The following is a 21,166-nucleotide window of genomic DNA, read 5'->3' as shown; positions in this document are numbered from 1 at the left end:
CTTGAAAGTCTTCATTCTTGAAACAAAGGGGATCTATTTGCATTAATTCTCCTATTGGATTATAACTTTTAAGTTTCATTTGCATTAAAAAAAAATATGAAGTGAAATGTTGAATTAAACTATTCTCAGCTGATGCATAAATGTGCTAGAAAGCTTACCCGCTGCCTTTGATATTATGCATAGCCGGAGGTAGCCAAGCACAAATTATCCAGATCTGAATATAATACTGTTGCTCTATAATCTTGTTGAGAAAGTAATAATACGACATTAAAATCCATCTGTATTACCTTAAGAATTTCTTACTCTGCTAGTTTGTTTCTTTTCATTCTGATTCAGTTTCACTTTTAACATTCCAAACTGATATAAGAATAAATATTTCCTGTTTTTAAACTGTTATTACACTGATCTTTTTCTGTTTTTGAATTGATTGAAATGTCAGACGCTACAAATCTTAGCCACCTTCTCACACCATTTTAACATTTTGGTTATCATGCATGCATACTACTTTGTGTTTTCATGTGTGCATACTTTGCTCTCTGATTTTTTGAGAAGTCAGTTTACATACTTCTTACATCGCTTGGAAACAAGTTTATGTTTGGAATATACAATATATATCTACTTATATGAATCTTTTTTATATGTAGTATCAGTATGGTTTCCACAAAAGATGCATGCATAGTGAAAACCAGAGTACATTATGTGTGCAGTGTGCTTTTAAGTTGAGGTAAACCAAACACTTTCTTCCTTGAAGTATCAGTGCTTCTGGTAGATGGATGTTCGAAAAAAACTTAAAACCCTAAAATTAAGACAATTTTTAATTGCTGCCTGATTTTGGTTGTTGTTGTTGTTTGCTTTTGTTTTTAATTTATTATTTATTATTTATTATTATTGTTATTATTATTTTAGTGTTTATCTGCATATGAACTCTGCAGTCCAAATTATCTACTGGGTTAATGAGATCATATTACTGATAGCCTGCCTGAATAAATCAGCTCTCTGATTTGGTTTGTTTATGTTCGGAGATAATCATCTGTGAATGCATCCAGAAAAGTACGAATGAGAGAATAGGTTGTGTACTTTATCTTTGGTATCAGGTGTATGACCAAGTTTTTTTCTTCTTACATGCAGGTTCCTGTCATGAGACTAAACTAGCAATTTTTGCTGCAAGCAGTGGCTTGTTTGTGTAGCAGGCTTTTCACCCGAGCTGAATAAGTCAGTAGCCTGACAGTAATGGAGTTATTTAAGGTGCTTGCTGTGGATGACAGTGCTTATGCTGTTTGTTTATGTAGTTTGTAAATATCCTTAGGATCTTGTAGGCACTATAAAAACTCTGGGCCTCAATATTTTTGCCATAACAGCAGTTAGTTGTATTTGAACTAACTAAGTGAGACTTAAAGAATGTGAAACTGTCCTTGCTTTTATCATAGAATTCTCTGCCTTCTCATGGTTCCAGTGGGTACCTCCTATGAAAGACTGTCCATATAAATCTTCAAGTTTAGGGACACACTTGAACATATGCTTCTGAGTAGAAATGGCTTTTTCTGGACAAAAAAAAATCTGTACCTTGTGCACATCTAGCTTTTTGTTGTGTTCTGCCTTGAACCTCTCAGCTCAAGCATTCTGTGGCTTCCAGTCTTCTTCTTTTTCTTTCTAAACTTCTGAAGTAAATTAAAAATTTAAGTTTGAAGAAATTAAGATGTCAGAAATAGCTAGTCCTCCTTATCTTATGTGGTGCTTTTGAATCAACTCTGTATGCAAAAAGCTGTAAATAAGACGAGTATATGCATGCACTTACGTTACATGAAATCTAAGTGATTATGCTGCTGGAAGCAATTATTCATTTTTGGTTTATGGTTCTCTCACACTCATTCCGTAGAAATTAGACCAAAATAAATGAATAAATAAATAAATAAAAAATGAAAAGAAAAAAAGAAAAAAAAAAGAGCTATGTTATATGTAGCATTTTAAAACCCACTGTGTAATTCTCAGGGAAAAAAAAAAAAAAAAAAAAAAAAAAAGGAACAAAAAAAAAGAACTAATTGAAGTGTTCAGTGTTCGGATAGAAAGAATTGTGCTAAAATAGGCTGCTGTTGTGGTTCCACGGTTATGCCATGAAGAGGCAAGCAGCCCCAAGATAATTTCCTTTCTTTGGTCATGGTTTTGCTGAGGGAGTTGCTACCTGTGAGCTGAGAATAATCCATTGCCATTTATGGCATGGATAAACTAATGTAAGAGATAGAGATCTAGCACTGACAGTCTTATTATCACTTTTTAGTTGAGCAGCATGTGTTTTCTTTTCAAATAGGTTGTGTTTTGCCTGTTAAATTGTCAGTGTTAACAATATAATTAAGAATACCAACTCTCTTACTCCTTTTGTCAAAGAGAACAAAAGTCAGAAAGAAACAGGAAAGTACTTATGGCAAAGGCCAGCACTTGATTATTTCATATCACTTCATGTTTAAATAGGCCCGGAACATTTGTTGGACAAAGAACTTGCAAATACAGATGGTTTAAGGTTTTCTTGTGTTAGTACTAATTGCAGAGAACAGTTTATTTCTCCAAAATACTTTGGTGAAGCTCTGTGCAGTAATTGCATATATTCCTTTTTAAGATCACAGAGAATTAGGTCTGTTTCTTAATATGACTTGAAAGGTTCTCTTCATGCAATTCCTTTGTGTAAAGTTTCTTTGGGACCAGCAACAGACACTAAGATGGTCTCTGCTTCTGTGCCATCAGTATGCTGAAGTTATCCTCGACCCTTTTGTCTTACACAGATGGTGCAGGCTTTGCTTTCCCAGGGTATGCTTGCTTCATGGGTGCATGTAAGAACAAGTTGGCAGAGTTTAAGCTAGAGATAGTTCTGATGAGAAAGATTTTTAAAAAGTAGCAATTATTCATGTGATTCCATTGCTGAAATAGGATGCATGCTTTCTTTCATGTATCAACTTCTGCTCATTTATTAGATTCCACTAATACTCTAGAAACATGTTTGGATGCAATTATTTTTTGTAAGAAACATGTTTTTTGCCAGACAACATATTTGTAGTGACAATTACATGTCAGTGAGCTGATCTGTTATATTTAGCTGAATTTAGTCTCTCCTGTTTGAATTCTGGATGTGGATAGACACTTTTGTGTGTATCAAAAGTCTGCAGTCAGGTTTCTCTTTTAACAAACAAACAAACAAACAAACAAACAAACTTCTATTTAAAACTCCACCAAAGGTTTGTGCTGAATGGTGTTTTATACCTATGAATCATAAAGGCTATTAGAACATATAGATATTAAGATATAAAGATTTTAATATGTACTAGAATAAAGTAATATCCTGAGATACATAGCTGTCTCCCATTGAAATAACAGGAGTCAAACACAGTACGTCTGGAAAAAATGAATCATAGAGTGGCTTGGGTTGGAAGCGACCTCAAAGATCATCTAGTTCCAAGTTCTGTGCCATGGCCAGGGTTACCAACCACAAAATCAGGTACTAGATTGGATTTCTCAGTGCTACATCCAGGCTGGCTTTGAATACCTCTAGGGAGAGGATGTCTGCAGGTTATCTAGGCAGTCTGATCCCATGCCTCACCACCCTCCCAGTGAAAAATTTCCCCCTGACATCTAATCTAAATCTTTTCTCTTTTAGTTTAAAAGTGTTCCCTCTTGTCCTGTCTACCTGTTTAAAATATTGATTTACCTCCTGCTTATAAGCTCCCTGTAATTATTGCTGGTCACTGTCAGGTCTCCCTAGAGCCTTCTCTAAACTAAGCAAGCCCAACTCCCTCAGCCTGTCTTCATAGGAGAAGTGCTCCAGTGCTCCAGTCATTTTTGTGACCCTCTTCTGGACCTCTGCCAACAGTTCCACATCTCTCTTTGTGTTGGGGTCCCCAGGCTTGAACACGGTACTCCAGTTATGGACTCAAGGAGGCAAGAGGGGGACAATTACCTCCCTCACTCTACTGGCCACCTCTCTTTTGATGCAGTCTAGGATGCAGTTGGCCTTCTGGGCTGCAGGTGGACATTGCTGGCTCATGTTAAATTTTTCATCTACCATGACCCCTACCTAAGTCCTTGGCAGGGCTGCTATCAGTGAGTTTTCTCAGTCTGTACATGTATCTGGGCTTTCCTGATCCAAGTGCAACACCTTGCACCTTGTTGAACCTCATTAGGTTCACATGGGTCCACTTCTCAAGCCTGTCCAGTCCCTCTGAATTACATCCTTTCTTTCTATTGTGTCTACTGTGCCACTGAACTTGGTGTTGTTAGCTGAGGGTGCGTGCACTCAATCCCATCATCTGTGTCACTGATGGCACATACCATTATTATCAGTGTTAAAGAGTACTGGTCCCAGGACAGACCCTCGGGGACCCCACTTATGACATGCCTCCACCTGGACATAAAGCCATTGACAGCAATCTGGCTGCAACCTTCGAATCACTTCCTTATCCACCAGTCTACTCTTCAAACCTGTGACTCTCCAATTTTTTTAGTGTGAAACCATGTCAAAGGTCGTGAAAAAGTCAAGGTAGATAACAACAGTTGCTCATCTTTTGTCCACCAATGCTGTTACTCCACTGTAAAAGCCCACCAGGTTGGTCAGAAATTATCTGCCTATTGTTTGGCTGTTTTGGATCATCTGCTCATTCCTCATGTCTTCCAGGAGCATCTGCTCCATAATCTTCCCAGGCACAGAGGTGAGGCACACTGGCCTGTAGTTTTTCATGGCTTCCTATCTCTCCTTGAAACATGGATTGATGTTTCCCTTTTTCCAGTCACAGGAGACAGCCATGACTTCTCAAATATTATGGAGCATGGCTTGGCAACCACATCAGCCACATCCTTCTGAACACTGAGTTACGTGTCACCAAGTCTCATAGAGTTGTAAACATTCGATCTCATAAAGTAGTGTCAGACTTGAGTTTCTCTTACAGTGGGAGCTCCCACCTAGAGGTTCAGGAATATGTGGTTTGGAAATGCGAGAGACATGAAAACCTGGCTGCCGGTGTGCACTGAGCCAGAGAACTTTTTCAGTACTTCAGCCCTCTCCATGCCTGTCATAGCCAGCTTCCCTTCTCATTTATGATAGGAAGTACACTCTCTTTGGAGTATCTGTTCTGACCGTGTACTTGTGGAATAAAACTGGGCTTCAGCATTTTCTCAAATGAGTATGATGTCTGAACATAGCTTTATTTCATTTTTTTTGTAAGGTATTCCCTAAAAGGGCTCTGAACATAGCCAGTGAAGAAATGTGATGATTCCCACAAGTTACTGAATTTTGAGCTTCTTTACATTTTTCTCTTTTTCAACTGTCATTGAAAATAGCTTTTTCTGATTTGGATGCAAGATATGGTCTGTGGGAGACCCAAAACAGATGAACAACCACTGATCTGATGAGAACAAATAAGTAAGATAACTGCTGCAGCTATGATGCTCCCCTCTAGGGAGCCTCAATCTGTTACAAACTTGGTTTTGTCTCCTGCACTGCTGTTTCTGCTTCTGTAATCTGACCAGCTCAAATTTTGTTCTTTGTCAAATTATCAAATACAGCCACAGCACTGCAGTAAATGGGAAAATGAGAAAGCAGACAGCAACATACGTATGATCTAAATTCTTCTGTTCTAAAGCTACTGACATTTTTGCATTTTATCAGTCCAATGTATGTGTTTAAGAGTTTTCTGCATATGTCAACATTAACTAAACAACTGTATGTTTAAATACATGTGTTTTTTATTGAAGAAGAGTCTTTCTAAACAAAAAAACAAGGTGATAATTTTTGAGAGTTATTAAGCTAAGTGATTCTTGACATTAAGCTGTGGGCTGGGTTATTTGAGTGATACTATAATTCAACTTTAGCTACTCAGTGTTTACAAAGGAAGGAAAGTATATGCCTTTGAACATTTTCAGTCTAAAAATAGTACAATACAGAATCTCTTGATAAAAAATGTATTCTACGTATACTGAACAAATCAGCATCAAAGATTGGAGATTTTCCTTTACTAGGCTATTTTATGTCTAAATCCAGATTTCTGATACATTTCTGTCTTAGTGACTCACTCATCTTATACAAAACACACATTCACAGAAGCATTGTAGCTGTCTGGGACATTACGTTGCTGGTTCTTGACCCAAAATGGAGTTTGTTCCCATGTGTATATACTTATATATATGCTTAAATAGCTTGTTCTATTTTGGATTAGAGTATCTGAGATGTGGTTTAAGGCTCCAGGAAAAAAAATATATATATATTTTTTTAAATAAAAAAAGGTCTAAGCTCTGGTCAGTCAGCTAAAAAGCTTTGTGTTTATAGTTACGTGTATTTCTTCTGGCTTCCAGCCAATGCTGATAACATAGCTAAAGGAGGAGTCAAAGGGCATCTGCCACATGCTTCCAGATCTGGAACTTCTGGATGGAAATGTAGTCTATTATCGATTTCAAACACTTTTAGTGCAGTTGTCACAGAAAAGGGATTTAAAAATAAAAGTATTTTAGTCCTGCCTGTAGATGCTAAACTTTCCAACAGAGTCAGTTTTAAATCTAATTTGAAATTCCCGAGTCCACTTGTTACAAATAAACAACTTCTTTGGTTTGCTTTTATATATTAGTTTTCCTGCTTGAAAAAAAAAAAAAAAAAAAAAGGCAGGAAAAAATGTTAGTGATTCATCAAAAGAGAATGATACAAAAAGGCTCCCATTCCCCTCTCTTTCACACTAGGGGAAATACATAGCTTTACTCAGAATTTAGTCATTAAGCTTGAAAGCACAGTGAGAACATAACGACACACATGCTGATGCCATAATTCTCACAAAGTGTCAGTAAGCTGCTTCATTTCTGTTGTTCTGGTAGTTTCAAATGGTCTGGTTTCATCATGATATCTTGGTGGGTTTTTTTGTTTGTTTTGTTTTGTTTTGTTTTATCTTAAGCTAGAGGAAAAGGTGTTTTTACTATTATTGTGACAACTTTGAATATAGTTCTATGCCTGCTGAATGGAATAGGAATAATAGAAATGGTCAAATTCTTTATGAGTGATTATTTTGATATTTTTCAACTTTCTATTCTGAAACCAGGAATCACTGCTTTGATCACATAATTTTTAGTCTTTTGACATCTGAATGAGATGCATACATGCAGTTCTTAGGAAGGTTTTAATCTTCACAGTGATATTAAATCTGGCAAATCCTTTCAGCAGTGGAGTGGATTTCTTCATATTTTGGTCCCTTTCTACTTATTGATGAGAATGCTTGGTCTAAAAATGCAGGGCTGGTGAGTGTTATCACTAATGCTCAAATGTCAAACTTTGAGCTATTGTTATCTGCTTATTCTAAGATTTAAGCAATATGAGTTAGGTCTCATTGGCAGTGAATTATTACTCTATCATGATGTATTGGAAACTTCAAATTTTCATGGTTTTCCATGTTAATATGCATATGAAGAAGACTGTAGAGTTGAGTTTATAGAGTGTTTTGTCACAGTGTCAGTTTCCAAGTACTCATTTTGGAAATGTTCAGCGCTATTCTTAAGAACACCCAATAAACATCAATGAGAAGTTTATTGAAGGGAGATATTATGAGTCTTCTTGGGGAGGATATCAGCAGATTTGATAGTACTGCCATGTTTTTCTCTGTTCAGAACTTGTTACAGGGAAGGCACTAATAAATCAAATACAGTGAGGAATGGTTATTGGGATCATTTTGTACCAAACATTTGAAAAACTTCATTCTTTTGCAATTTTTCTACCACTGCCTACTTTTTTAGATTTTTATTTTACATAAAAGATTCCTCTGATGTGTTGCTCATCTCCATGAGGGAGTGAATAAAAGTAGACTCCTGTATCTTGAGAACGATCATGTAACCCTTCTGTCTGTTTCTCTATATTTAAAGTAAAAATGATACTTCCCTTCAAAATTGGATTAGCAAGCATAGTTTGGTCTAACAGTGTTTTTTGAAACATTCATCACAGAAAAAATAAGTGCCTTTGAAAGGCACAAGGAGATTCTCCTACCTGCATGCATGACTGAAATAATTATCTAGAGATCTTAATTAAACTGTTAAACTATTATCCTTACAAAACAATTTAATCTGAACTTTAGTTCCATCCCAAGCATTGCAACATGGTTTAATTTTCAGAAGAATACTATGAATTGAAAATCTTCACGCTTTCAAATGTTTGAAGCTTTAGGTTTTGATGATAGTTTTAACAGCAAAGAGATTTATTTGCCTTATTTTACATTTTAGTGATTGAATTTCTGACAGAGATTCAGAGATTTCTTCTGATTCTACTTACTTAGCAGTAGTGTGTTGGACTTTTTTTTTTTTTTACAAAAGCTGAACTGTCAAACTACAGCATTTTTCAGAGTACTGTCAAAATATTATATCTCATCCTGTGAAAGCATGTATTGTGTTGTGAATCATTATATTTTATATAGTTCTTTCTCAGACTGACATGTGGTATGTAGAAGTCTGAGTATTCTTATGTGAACTTTCTCCTTACAAACACGTGCTTACTGCCAGTTTGTTGCAGGTGAAAATTTGCTTTGGGAATAATAGGGGTCTTCTGGTAAAGATCAAAAGTTAGCTCATTTAAGTTGGTGGAGAAATGTATGTAAGAACTTTCTGTCCTTTGAAAGATTAGATTCCTGAGAGTGCTTCCAAGAAGGAGAAAAGGATACTTCATATTTTCTTTTTCTCTGAGGGATTTGGCAATGCAGTTGTTTTGTGGAAAATAAACAGATGAGATGTCTGTTTTTTGGATGGTTCTTATCTTTCCTTTGTCTGTAGTAGCATAAGGGATGGTTTAATTCCTTCCAATTTCAAGGGCAGTACTTCTTGTTGTGAGGTGACAGGCATCTAGTTTGTGCTGACTGCTTGTTATTTGCATAATATTGCAAATATTATGTCTCTGCTTTACAAAACTGGTTACTATGTGCTATGATATTACAAGTTAATAATTTTGTCTTCTAGGGCTTTTCAACCTTGAATGTTGAAATTAAACAATCTTATTTACTTCATCTATCTCATTCATCGTATGATGCTGAACTAATATTTCTAGATAATTAAATAAATAAATTCTGATATTTTAAAATTTCTGTTACATAATTCCAGAACTTCAAGCATCCTTAAGTTTACTTTTAAAACTGCTGTCTTCTACTTAAAGTGTGTGCTGAAATTCAGTGTAGTTTTGTGAAGTGTAAAGAACCACTGTGAATTTGTTGGCATATTCTTTATCATTTGTTGCATACAAAGCTGTTTTTTCAAAAAAAAAGGTCAGTTTTCACTGTCAGGAGTATGTTTCTGGTACAATCACCAGTTTGTGTTAGCTGGGGGTCTATTATGCATACATCACATACTTCAGAAAAAAAAGAAAAAAAGAAAAAAAGCAGCATATCAGAGGCAAGCTTTTTAGTTTGGAGGGGAAACCAAGTTATCTTCAAATAACTCTCTAAGCTCAAATCATGAGCTGTTTAAAATTTTCCTCAGTGCCTTCAGTAGGACAGTAATGCGGAGTGTTTCATAACAGTGCCACTGTTTTTTATTTTGATTCTGTGTGATGTATTTAAACATTACCTACTAATATATGTAAAAGCAGTAGATGTAAGTTATGTCTTGGAACAAATAGATTTGCTGATGAATTTCCTCCTTCTTAATCCCATGATTTAAGTTTGGTGTATCATGTTTCCTCTGCAGTGAATTTGAGACACTAAGGCATCTTATGGTAGTGCAAAGAGAACTGTCTTCAGTCCATCACTCTTGCACAGCAACATTGGGCTAATATATCAATTTACTGGCATGATCTACAGCTGTTAAGAAACCAATCTGCCTTTACTGGAAGAAAGAAGTAAAGGATAAAATGAAGCTGTACCATAGGATTACAGTCTATATGAAGTCTTGGTTTCACATAAGTTTCTGAAAAAATGAATGTTTGGCAGAGAGTGTATAATTGACATAGTTGTATTTACTGTCTGAGCAACATCTTTTCTTTTAAAAAAAATCACACTGGGCACATACATGGAAACAATTGCCATTATGGCCAGTATAAACCGACAGTCTCTACTTGTTGCTATTATATCTTTTACTTTTCCAATTTATGTAAGTCATCATAACTGTAATGTTTGCAGCTAATTCTCAGTTAACTAATTTTTCATCTGCTGGAGATATAGTTGGCTAAAGAAGGGGAGCATTTTGTTGTCACCGATGAGCTCTTCTCTCCAAAGCTTGGAACAGAGCATGGCAGAAAGTTGCCATGCCATCCCTTCACACACTAGGCCATGGGGAGGCTAACAGCCCCTTATTTCTACTTGCATCTTTGTTAACAGCTGGTGAAGATAGTATGGTAGACCTGAAGTCTGAATCCAGCATGGAACCTCAATATGGAATGTATCTTTTTAATCATTCTCTGCTCCAAAAATGACATGAACCAACCCTGCCAGAGTTTAAATTGTAGACAGACAGTTGTGTACTCTTGACAGATATGCACTGATTGGTAACTGAGGCAAGTCTCAGTGAATGTTCTTATAGCTGACAGTAAATTCTGCTACGACTACAATTTAAAGTAATTACACTAACTATGGAGATTAACTTAATTTACAGCAAAGTGACTAGATTTGTCTTAAAAGCTATTAAGTCTTTGGAAACTTCAATCTGCTCTTTCTGAAATGTCACACAATTTGCACTTTTTTTTTTTTTTTCAAGTCTTCAGGTTCATAAATTCAAACTGATACAGATGTCAAATGCAATTTGAAGTTAAAAAAAATTTTCATTTGATTAATGTTGACTACATGGAATTCATAGAAAAAAAGCTTAACCAAGTGAGAAGACACAGGTCCAACTAAGCCTGCAAAGAAACTACCTGTCATCCAACTAACACTGTTTTTAAACTGGAAACCTGACTTTGTTTGGACTTAGTGGAAATGTTTGGCTCTTGGGAGTGGCTAATAACCACAAGCAATGTGAAGGCTATTCTGACAGGAATAGCCATTGGTATATCAGTGGAATTATTCTGAAAAGTACAGGAGTAATAAACGAAAATTTTAGTTTGCTTTCTCTCTATTGTCATTTGAATCCCTGCTGAATGAAATTTAAATAAAAATTTAAAAGGTCATCGTTTGACCCATGGCAATGTATTCATTGAGGCAGGAAATGGCCCCTTTTTATCCTTCTGGACTTGTAAAAATAAATCTTGAAGTAATCATATGCCCCTTACCATTTTGTTGAATGTAGTGTCCTCAATTTAATAACTTTAAAAGTTCTTATCTATTTTTATTATTTATTCAATAAATATACAAAGCACAAATTACATGGCCATATACATACAAGAGCTGTTCTGGAAGTTGTGCCTCCTGTGTTATTATGTTTGCCCATGACATCAAAGGTGGATGCTGTTGGTATGGAAGTAGAAATTGAACCTTCCCAACAGTATTCTGGTGCATGTTTTTGTTATGCAGCAGATGCAGCAGTCTGACAGAATGGCATCTGACATGAAAGTGTGCATGAAGCAAAGGTGTGTGTATGAAGCAATGGTGTTTTTTCCACCATCCATGTGGAAAAAAATGGCACTCATTGACATTCATCGACCCTTGATGAATGTTTCTGGAGACCACACAGTGGATGTGAGCACAGTGAGGTAGTGAGAGATGTGTTTCAGTGGTGGCAACAGTGATAGTGGTCACCTTCACTAGTGCAGATGTTTATAAGCACAACATGCAGGCTCTTGTTCATTGCTGGTGAAAATACAGAGCTAATGGTAGTGACTACATTGAGCTTTGCAGATGAAAATTTGCTCTATCAAATTTTGTGTCAAATTTGTATATGTTGTAGCTTCCATGGAAATAAATAAAAACTTTCAAAGTGACCTACCTATGTTGGAAATATCCATAAGTGTTGAATGCAATAGATATTTGTAGAACACAATGCTGCTTGCTTCTTTTTGCCATCCTTAAAAATATTAGGTAAATGTATTCTGTGAAAGTGTCCTGAAAAACCAGGAAAATACTTGAGTAAGTCTTATGATGGACTGAAACTAATTTGTGATTGTGCAAAAAGCTAAATGGATGAAATTGTATAAAGTTCATTACTATGAGACATTAGCATGGTTTTTAGGCACAATAACTATTTCAAACTAAACCAGTTCTTGCTATGCAGTTCAGTAATAATAGCAGGATGACTTATAAGATGAATAAAATAATTGACATGCGTGCTTACGTGCAGTTAAACTGCCCTTTTTCTATATGATTTAACAATAATAGCTGCATGTCCTGTATAATAAAATAATTTATGTGCACATTAATGCACTTCTGTCACTAGTTATGATGTAATTTAGTCTCATTTTTCCACCAGCACAGTAAATGTAAATGTGTGTGAAAAAGAATCTGCATTTGGAAGTAACATTTTATTTTGAAATTACTTCCAGTTAAGAGGAAAATTTCTACATTGCAAAGTGTTTTGTGTTCCCAGAAGACTTTGTTTACAGCTTTGTTTTATTTAACTGTTAAGTACGTATTGTAACGAGAACAGATTGTTCTAGTTTGAGCCATTTACAGTTATGTTTTAATATTACGTGATCTGTGGGCTACCATGAAGTTCCTACAATTTGAAGGGCTGATACAACATGAAATGAGGCACTGAGTCTGAATGTTGCTTTTGTTTTGTATTATAACAAATGAGTATTTTGACATTTGTCAGTGCTGGATCTCATTATTTGCTGAAAGGACTTCAGGAGGTTTGACAGCATGAATGGTTTGTCCCACGGACTTTTGAGAACTGATAAAGGCATCTTTGTTCTTTGTGCAAAAGCACAACAGATATCTTATTGACTTGACACATGCAAAAAGGAAGGCTTGTGTAGCTGCTCTACAAAATAAACAAAAAAATAATAATTTTGAAGCCATTACTTATTCTTCTGTTATTCTCTCTTTTTTTTCCTTTTCTCTTTTTTCCTAATAGCATTAATCATTCTAATGAACATTGGGTCTTCATCCAGTAAATCTAAAGCTTACGTTTTACATCAGGTGCTTATACGTGAGGAGTAGAAGTATATAAAGGTAACAAGACTAATTAGTTGAATTTCTATTGCCTGGACCATTTTTAAGAAGGGGAAGTGCAGATTGTTGTGGAGTTTATTGTATATACAGAGGATATGTTTTCAGCAGGAATGTTGGAGATCAGAATACACTTGACAGTATTGATTTTGCACCTGTTTTTAAGTAGAATAAAAGAATTTAGCAAGTGTATTTGTACATACCAATTCTGAAAAGCAAGAACTGTGGGTGGTACTACATATTAGCAAAAAGCCTATTAAATACTAACTGGATGGCTGTCTTCATCTCACTATTTACTCCCATGTATAGTTGGTCCAGGAAGCAGCAGTACAGTAGATACAAACTGAACTTTTTGTGGAAGTGGAACAGTACCTCTTTTATGGTATAAGAAGTTTCTATCACTTAAAAAAAACCAAAACCCCAACAGCTGTGGGCTTGACCTTTTATTTATTTTCCTCTGAAATATCACTGAATCATTGCTCTCATTTATCCTGTAATGCTAGGGACTCTGTAATGTTAGTGGTTTCATAATGGTTTAGAGATCTATCTGGAGTCTTCTAGGTCTTCAGGTGAAACACTTGTGATAGGAAACTAAAAATCAAGAGCATTCCTAAGTTTTATTTTGTTTTGCAGTACTAACTGTACTTTGTAGAGGTTTAATAAGAACCACCTCTGCCTTCAAGTATTTCATTTCCTTGCTGTTTTTATAACAGTGATGCCAATGGCATTCAATGCCAATGGTCTTCAAAAATTTAAAGAATAAGTAATCTTATTTCCTTTTTGTTGTTGTTGTTTTTGACGATTTACCTAAATTGTACTTATGAATAAATACTATCTTCTGTGTAGTAAATGATGAAAAAAAGTGATACCTTCATTATTTTATCTTGTCTTATTCATTTCCTCTTTAGAGATTTTTTAATGTACTGGACCTTAGCTTGGAGGAGCAGAAACATTTTGCTCCTTCTGTCTGACTGTTTATCATAGTAGGTTATTTACACCTTGTCTCTCAGCACTGTTCTCATATTTGTCAGAAACATCACAATAAATTAAAAGTAATTGCAGTGATGGAAAACTACAAATAATGAAATCCACCCATGAGTGAAAAATTGCATCCATCAGTGATAAAACTCATAGTTTAGACTGGAACTGAGAAATGTTGTTTGACATTTCATCATATTAATCACTTTAGTGGTAGTATAAGGAGAAGTTTGAAAAGACAAGGCCACCAACCTCCCTATTTACTAGACCAGGCTGCCCAGGGCCCCATCCAACCTCGCCTTGAACACCTCCAGGGGTGGAGCATCCACAACCTCTCTGGGCAGCCTGTTCCAACAGCTCAGAACTCTCATGTAAAGAACTTCCCCCTAACATCCAATCTAAATCTTCCCTCCTTCAACTTAAAACCATTTTCCCTTGTCTTGCTGTTATCCATCCTTTCAAAGAGTTTATTCCCCTCCTGTTTATAGGCTCCCTTCAGGTACTGAAAGACTGCAATGAGGTTACCCCAGAGCCTTCTTTTCTCCAGGCTGAACAAGCCCAGCTCCCTCAGTCTGTCTTCGTAGGGAAGGTGCTCCAGCCCCCTGATCATCTTCATGGCTCTTCTCTGGACCCTTTCCAACAGCTCTGTGACTTTCTTGTACCAAGGGTTCCACACCTGGACACAGTACTCCAGATGGGGCCTCACAAGAGCAGAGTAGAGAGGGACAATCACCTCCCTGTCCCTGCTGGCCACCCCTCTCCTGATGGAGCCCAGGATCCCATTTGCTTTCCAAGCTGCAGGAGCACACTGCTGGCTCATGTTAATTTTCTCATCCATCAGGACCCCTCAGGTCCTTCTCTGTAGGGCTGCTCTCACAGACTACTCTAGTCTCAAGGACTACTCTACTGTATAAAACAAGTGCTTCTCTTCAGTGTATGAGAAGGAATCAAATAACTATCACTTGGAACCATTTTGTATTTCTAAAATGAGAAGAATGAGTGCCTACATCTGTATCTGTTTCTCTGGTCTTCCTTAGATAATCTTTTAACATTATTAATCCAGGGGAGGACCACTAGGATGATCTGAGGAGCTGGAGCACCTCTCCAGTGAGGAAAGGTTGAGGGAACTGGGCTTGTTTAGCTTGGAATAGAGAAGACCCTGGGGAGACTTCTTTATGGCCTTCTGATATTTGAAGGGAGCATATAAACAGGAGGGGGAATGACTGTTAAAAAGATGGATAGTGATAGGACAAGGGAGAATGGTTTTAAACTGAGAAAGGGGAGGTTTAGATATTATGAGGAAGTTTTTAACACAGAGGGTTGTGGCACACTGGAACAGGTTGCCCAAGGAGGTTGTGGATGCCCCATCCCTGGAGGCATGCAAGGCCAGGCTGGATGTGGCTCTGGGCAGCCTGGTCTAGTGGTTGGTGACCCTGCAACAGCAGGAGGTTTGAAACTAGATCATCATTATGGTCTTTTTCAACCCACACCATTCTATGATTCTATGAGCAATGTCTATCCATTCTTTTCTGATCACTTTTTAATTTTTAATTTTGTTTAAGCAAATGTTTAAGATTTATTTTAGTTTATAAATCAGTTCTAGATGAGAGAGAATTAATACAATTTTCATCATCTTCTCTGGAGGTGTTAAAAATCTGCATAGATGCAATTCAATGCAGCATGTTGTGGGAACATGGCTGAGCAGGGTAGTAGGACTAGTCTCCAGAGGTCCCTTCCAACCTTAACTATCTTTGAGATTTTATGAGAAAATGTTCTAGATATTCTAATGGACTTTCCAAGCTATTATTTTTCTTAACTGTTTTAACATATTCCTTTTTCATTTTTCCATTTTACAAATGCTCAGAGAAATAGGGTATAAGTTTCATATGAAAGCTAGAATTGAACAAGTCCAGAAAGTAAACTAAATATTAAATTTGCAATGTTAATGTGAAGTCATTATTGAAATTAGTGGGATTCATGTATTTTTTTCTTCTCAGTCATACACAGAATTTTCAGCCTCTGGATCTCCTTTGGGATAATACATATGTCAGCAGGAGAAATATTTTTATCATTTTAATTTTTTCACTACTTAGATATCATAATTTAGATTGATTTCCAATTGATCTTTTAAGGAAACAGAAAAAAAAGCTAACTGAATTGTATAGCTTACATGACTTCTCATTTGGAAACATCAGGCATGAAACGATGGAATTTTGTATTGTGATTACTTGGGAAAGGATTTGTAAATTGGTTGCACTAATTCACAAATTATGTTTAGTGTTAACAACGTCAATACTTTTTGAGGACTAATTGAGATGTGAGTGTTGGAAATGGAACTTGTGCTTGCTTTTACCAATATATTAATTAAAAATGAAAAATTAATACTACTTCATACAGAATAGAAAGCTTTAGTCCTCAAAATGTTCTAGATTGTAAGATTTTTTGACAGTACTGTAATGGTTACTACGAAGCACGGTGTAGTTGATTTTTATAAGATATTTCCATTTCTTCATGTTTTTTAAATTTATTTTTATTTTATTTTATTTTATTTTTTCAGTAGGAGGTTTCAAACAAGTTAGAATGAAAGCTTGGTGGCCATTGAGAAAGCTTTGAATCTATAATTCATTCTTTTTACTCTGTAATTTTCCATATGTATATATATTTTTATTCTTGTACAGCAGCAGGCAGTTAGGTTAGTACACTGGTAATACTTGGATCTCAGGCCTTAGAGAGAAACATGCATGCAAAATATTTCCCTCTTGGATTACTTCCCAAGTTAGAACACTTGAGGCAGGCAGGATTTATTACTATGATATGACTACATATTATCAACCACAGATAAGTTATTTTGTCTTGTGAATTTTGTAAAATCTCAGTTAAAATTTTTGTCATAACAGCATGCTCTGTGGGTGTGAGAGAGATGATGAGACAGCACTGTTTAAATAAATTGCTTGCATTATTACCAAACTGTTCATTTTGTTGTGTGTTCTGATCTCAGTAGCTATATCTATGGAAATACTTGTAACCCTTGTTTGGGAAGTGATGTTTTCTGTCCACTATTTTAAGATAGTACGTTTTGGTTGGATTACAGAGGACAATTGAGCTGAGCTCCAGAAGAATGCTCAAAAAACAAAACAAAACAAAACAGAAAAGGAAAAGGACCATTTTTTGCAAGACTGGTGCAAAAATGAAAAACTCCAGAAATATTTGTCTGCTAGATATGTGCTTTGTTGGCCAGATAAATAAATATCTTGGATTAGTACGTAAGCTCTGCATTTTCTACTTGAAGTCCCTGAAGGTAGAAATATGAAATGTGAATCCTGCTTTTAAACTGACCACTCTGTATTGTTCAAGGAAGTTGATGTATCATTCTGTGTGGGTTAGTTCACACTGATCTAATATTTAAAGAGCTACTTCAGTAGCTTGGTTTACTTCTTGCTCCTGAGTAGCAGTGCTGAGTCTTGCCTAAGAGGCACTCTTGTTTATTTGTATTCTGGCTGATTTGATTTACTGCAACAAAACAAGCAAAACTGAAGTAGTTGCCTGCCAGTCCATGGGGCAGCTGCTGCTCAAGTGTTCAGATCAGTGATTAGATGTTTTCTTCTCTGTAATATGAAGTTTGGATGTTGAATTACTGTATTCTGAGATTGGCTAACATTATCCTCCTTCAAACACAAGGGTTGCTTTTCTACCCTGTTGCCTGCTCAAACGCTATATTATTGCAGGATTTATGGCAGTTAGTCATTTGCTCTAGAAATTTCATCTGTAATCCATTCACTTGATGATTTCCCAGTATGATTACAGGGAAAACATCTTTATGAAGTTTCCAGTAGGTCTGGCACAATGCTCTGAGTATTTTAACTACAAAATTCTTTTCTATACAGCTGCATCTGTGTGTATGTTTGAGTTTCTGACAAATTGTGAACATGAAAGATCAGAAAGGGTTGTTCATCTCTGTAGTTCTCTTGATACGAAATTGTAACATGCACTGGAATTCTGGTGATTGGATGTAGCATGTACTTGTGTCTGCATTCAAATGACAAGTGTTCTCAAATATAAAGTAAACTAACATTTGATGTGTGATGTAGAGATAGTAGACAGTATGTGACTACTGATCTCTCTGTCACAGAAGTAATGTAGATTGGAGGCAATTGATAAGAGCTTGCGCAAGGCATTTGTAAAGAGCTCTCATTTAATTGTCTGACAGACTCAAAATCCAGTAACCTTGAAACTGATATCTCAATTTTAACATGCATCTATGAAAATATTTTTAGGGATGTTTTTCCTGCTCCAATGTATATGTTTAAGAGGGAATTTTCTGGAAATACAATAACTTGCTAACCTATTTACTATCTGACTCCTTTTTCTAAACAGGGAAATGTAAACAATATGTGGAGTACTATCAAAACATTAAAATTATTTTTATCGCATAGTTTCCATCTCTAATTGTGATTTAGGTGTTACTTTTGAATCCAAAGGCATAATTTTATCAGCTCTGTAACATCAAAAAGTACGTAAGAAAATCTAACCACTAATCCCTGTATGTTTAAATAGAAAATGTTATCTTTCAAAAGTAGTACAACAAGCCTATTAGGAATCTGTTTGATGTTCTTAGCTTGCGTGTATCCTTCAGTTCATGAACATACACTTGGCTGAATTTTATGCTGTGTGTTTCTTGTCTATGTGGGAGCTGCCACATATAGCTTCTGCAGCATCAGTGCTAGTGGTACCTGCATAAGCCTGGAGAAGTAGTTTGGCAAAATTCCTGTGAGAGGTTTGGCTTTCAAGTTGTTCAGATTAGTGCTCATGACTCTAAGAGTCATTGGAAACCTTTTATTTGTTACAGAGAACATTTATTAAGAAGATGGTTAGATTTGGATACTGGAACATCGGGACACTTTGGTCTTTCACGCCAAGTAATTCTTGCCCTTAGAGTGTGAAGATTTTTATCAATGTGTTCCCATCCATACCGCAATTACGGAGTTTCCCTTAAGATTTCCCTTAACTGAAGTTTAACCAAGAGAAATAGATGGTCCTTCTTTCAGTCAAATGATACAAATATCTAAGTTATGAGTAATAAGTAATTCTGGTCAGAATAATAACCTTTTGCTTCAAAAGTGTAACCAAGTGTTTATTCATTGAAAACAAGTCATTAACTTCTATTTTTCTGTAAGAGCATAGGGAACTTGCTTAGCTTACTGGGACGGACTGGTGAGGTTTTTTCTTTTTTTGTTAACTTGGAGTGTTTTCTCATTGTTTTGTTTTGTTTTGTTTTTTGTTTGTTTGTTTGTTTTACCACATTCAGATAACTTGTTCTGACTAGATTTAGAAACTTGGGTCAGATTTGAAAAGATGTCAGCTAAAGTAATTTAAAGGGTGAGCTTACCTTGTCAGGTCATGTAGGAAGTCTCATTCTTATTCTTTGCCCAAAATTAAGCTCATTCATTTTTCTTGCTTCAGTGTTTTTTAATCCTTTCAATAAGGAGTTTTTCTGATTGTGGTGTTTCTATTATTTTCTATTTTGTTTGTAAAAGAAGGAAATAGAATCTGTACTAATGTACATATTTACAATAGTCTTAAAATGCAAATCATTCTGTGAACTTTCTTCAAAGAAAATGAAGTTACTTGCATTTTACTTAGCCAGATGGCCAAAACACTGCCAGCAGTATGTCTGGAATGTTATTTATTTGGTCCATGTGTCCTTTTATTCTTTGTAGCACTGTACATATGCCACAGTTAGGGGTTGGTTACTTAAAATTGGCCTAAGTAATAACCCCAAAGCTGCAGCAATTCTTCTCAGTAGTGCTTCTGTAATAGAAGACCTATCGCATTCTGCAGCGTCTGTGCTCTTTCTCTCCTCTCCTTTTCCCTCACTTCTTTTCATCAGAATTGCTTTTGGCAAAGATTTGTAGAGCTGCAGTTTTTTCTTTGTTCTCTGTGACTTGACTATTATTTATTACAATACCAAATGATTGAAATGTACTGGATGAGGATGTTGATGATGATTGTTATTGTTTTATTGTTATTATCATTTTTACAAGATTGTTATTGAGTATGATTTTCTATTTATGTTGGTATCATGTTTTATGTTCTCAGTTCCAGACACAGTGAACTGTTTGCAGGCTGCAGGGTGTTTTAGCATTTCCAGCATAAGGGTAGGGTGGGTGGGGGGGAGCACTATTGAATGCTGACAAATAATATCTGACTCTTGCAATTGTCTTAAGGTCATTTGCTGCCCACCCATGCTCAGAAGGCTAAACTTAAAGATCTGTAGTCTTGAAGGTATTCCACTGTGCTTCATTTCCTTTCTAAAGGAAAATAGTTGAAGTGCAGATTAGGGATGCCTAGGATTAGTGCATCAATAATCTGCAGGTGGTGGTATATAACATCTGTAAACATAACAGAAATTGCCTTACAGCAGAAAATGAGCTGGGAACTGCAGAAACTTGCAGTTCAGTATAAGTGTTTTCCATAGCAGAATAAGTGTAGATAGCAGGTATTTTTTCTTCCATTTTTTCCTTTTATTACTTGATTACAAAATAGAGAAGATATAGACTATGTTACTTTCTCTTACAGTGAAAAGCAGATGTTTAGTGGGCATCTAAGCCTTCATTTCACTGTTGTTCTTGTATCAAAGGGTGTTCTCCTTCCCTTGTGCTTGAATAAATCATCAACTCTATTATCAGTTGGTATCTTTTTAGCTTGTCTTAGGTTGTAATAAGTACAGTGCTTTACTTTATGTGGCTCTTGTTTATTTGGGTAGTGATTTGTTTTCTTTATAAAATGTTTCTTCTTCCTTTATTTCCAGCTTTGATCATTTAACTGATAAATACCTGCTGCCTGTATTCACATCTAATCATTTTGTATTGTCCTGGTTTACATATAAATGCTTCTGTTGAAATAAACCAGTCTTGTAATTTGAAAAATATGAAAGCTTGGTTTAAGTTACTTCTTACAGGTAATAGCTTTTGTATGTTTGAATAAGAAACAACTGCTTGGCTGAGTTTTAGTTTGATTCTCTGCCAAGCAATGGTAAAGTAAATGCCTGAGCAATAAACTGTTCGTCATGACCTAGCATGCATATAGTGATAACAGGCTGACAAGGCTAATAAAGCCTACATATTATTATGGCCATGTAATGGATGTTACAACAGACCTAT

The 21,166-nt window shown here is 35.8% G+C and overlaps 1 protein-coding gene across 4 annotated transcripts in view; it reads left to right on the top strand.

Annotated features, from left to right (window-relative positions):
- Positions 1 to 21,166, top strand: part of AOPEP (aminopeptidase O (putative)) — a 175,551-nt gene that overhangs the window by 51,838 nt on the left and 102,547 nt on the right. The gene's annotated exons all lie outside the window — the stretch shown is intronic.

The sequence above is a fragment of the Excalfactoria chinensis genome, chromosome Z (assembly GCF_039878825.1).
Source record: "Excalfactoria chinensis isolate bCotChi1 chromosome Z, bCotChi1.hap2, whole genome shotgun sequence".
Taxonomy (NCBI): Eukaryota; Metazoa; Chordata; class Aves; order Galliformes; family Phasianidae; genus Excalfactoria; species Excalfactoria chinensis.
Note: the sequence above shows the minus strand (reverse complement) of the source record. Positions and strands in the feature narration are given on the sequence as shown.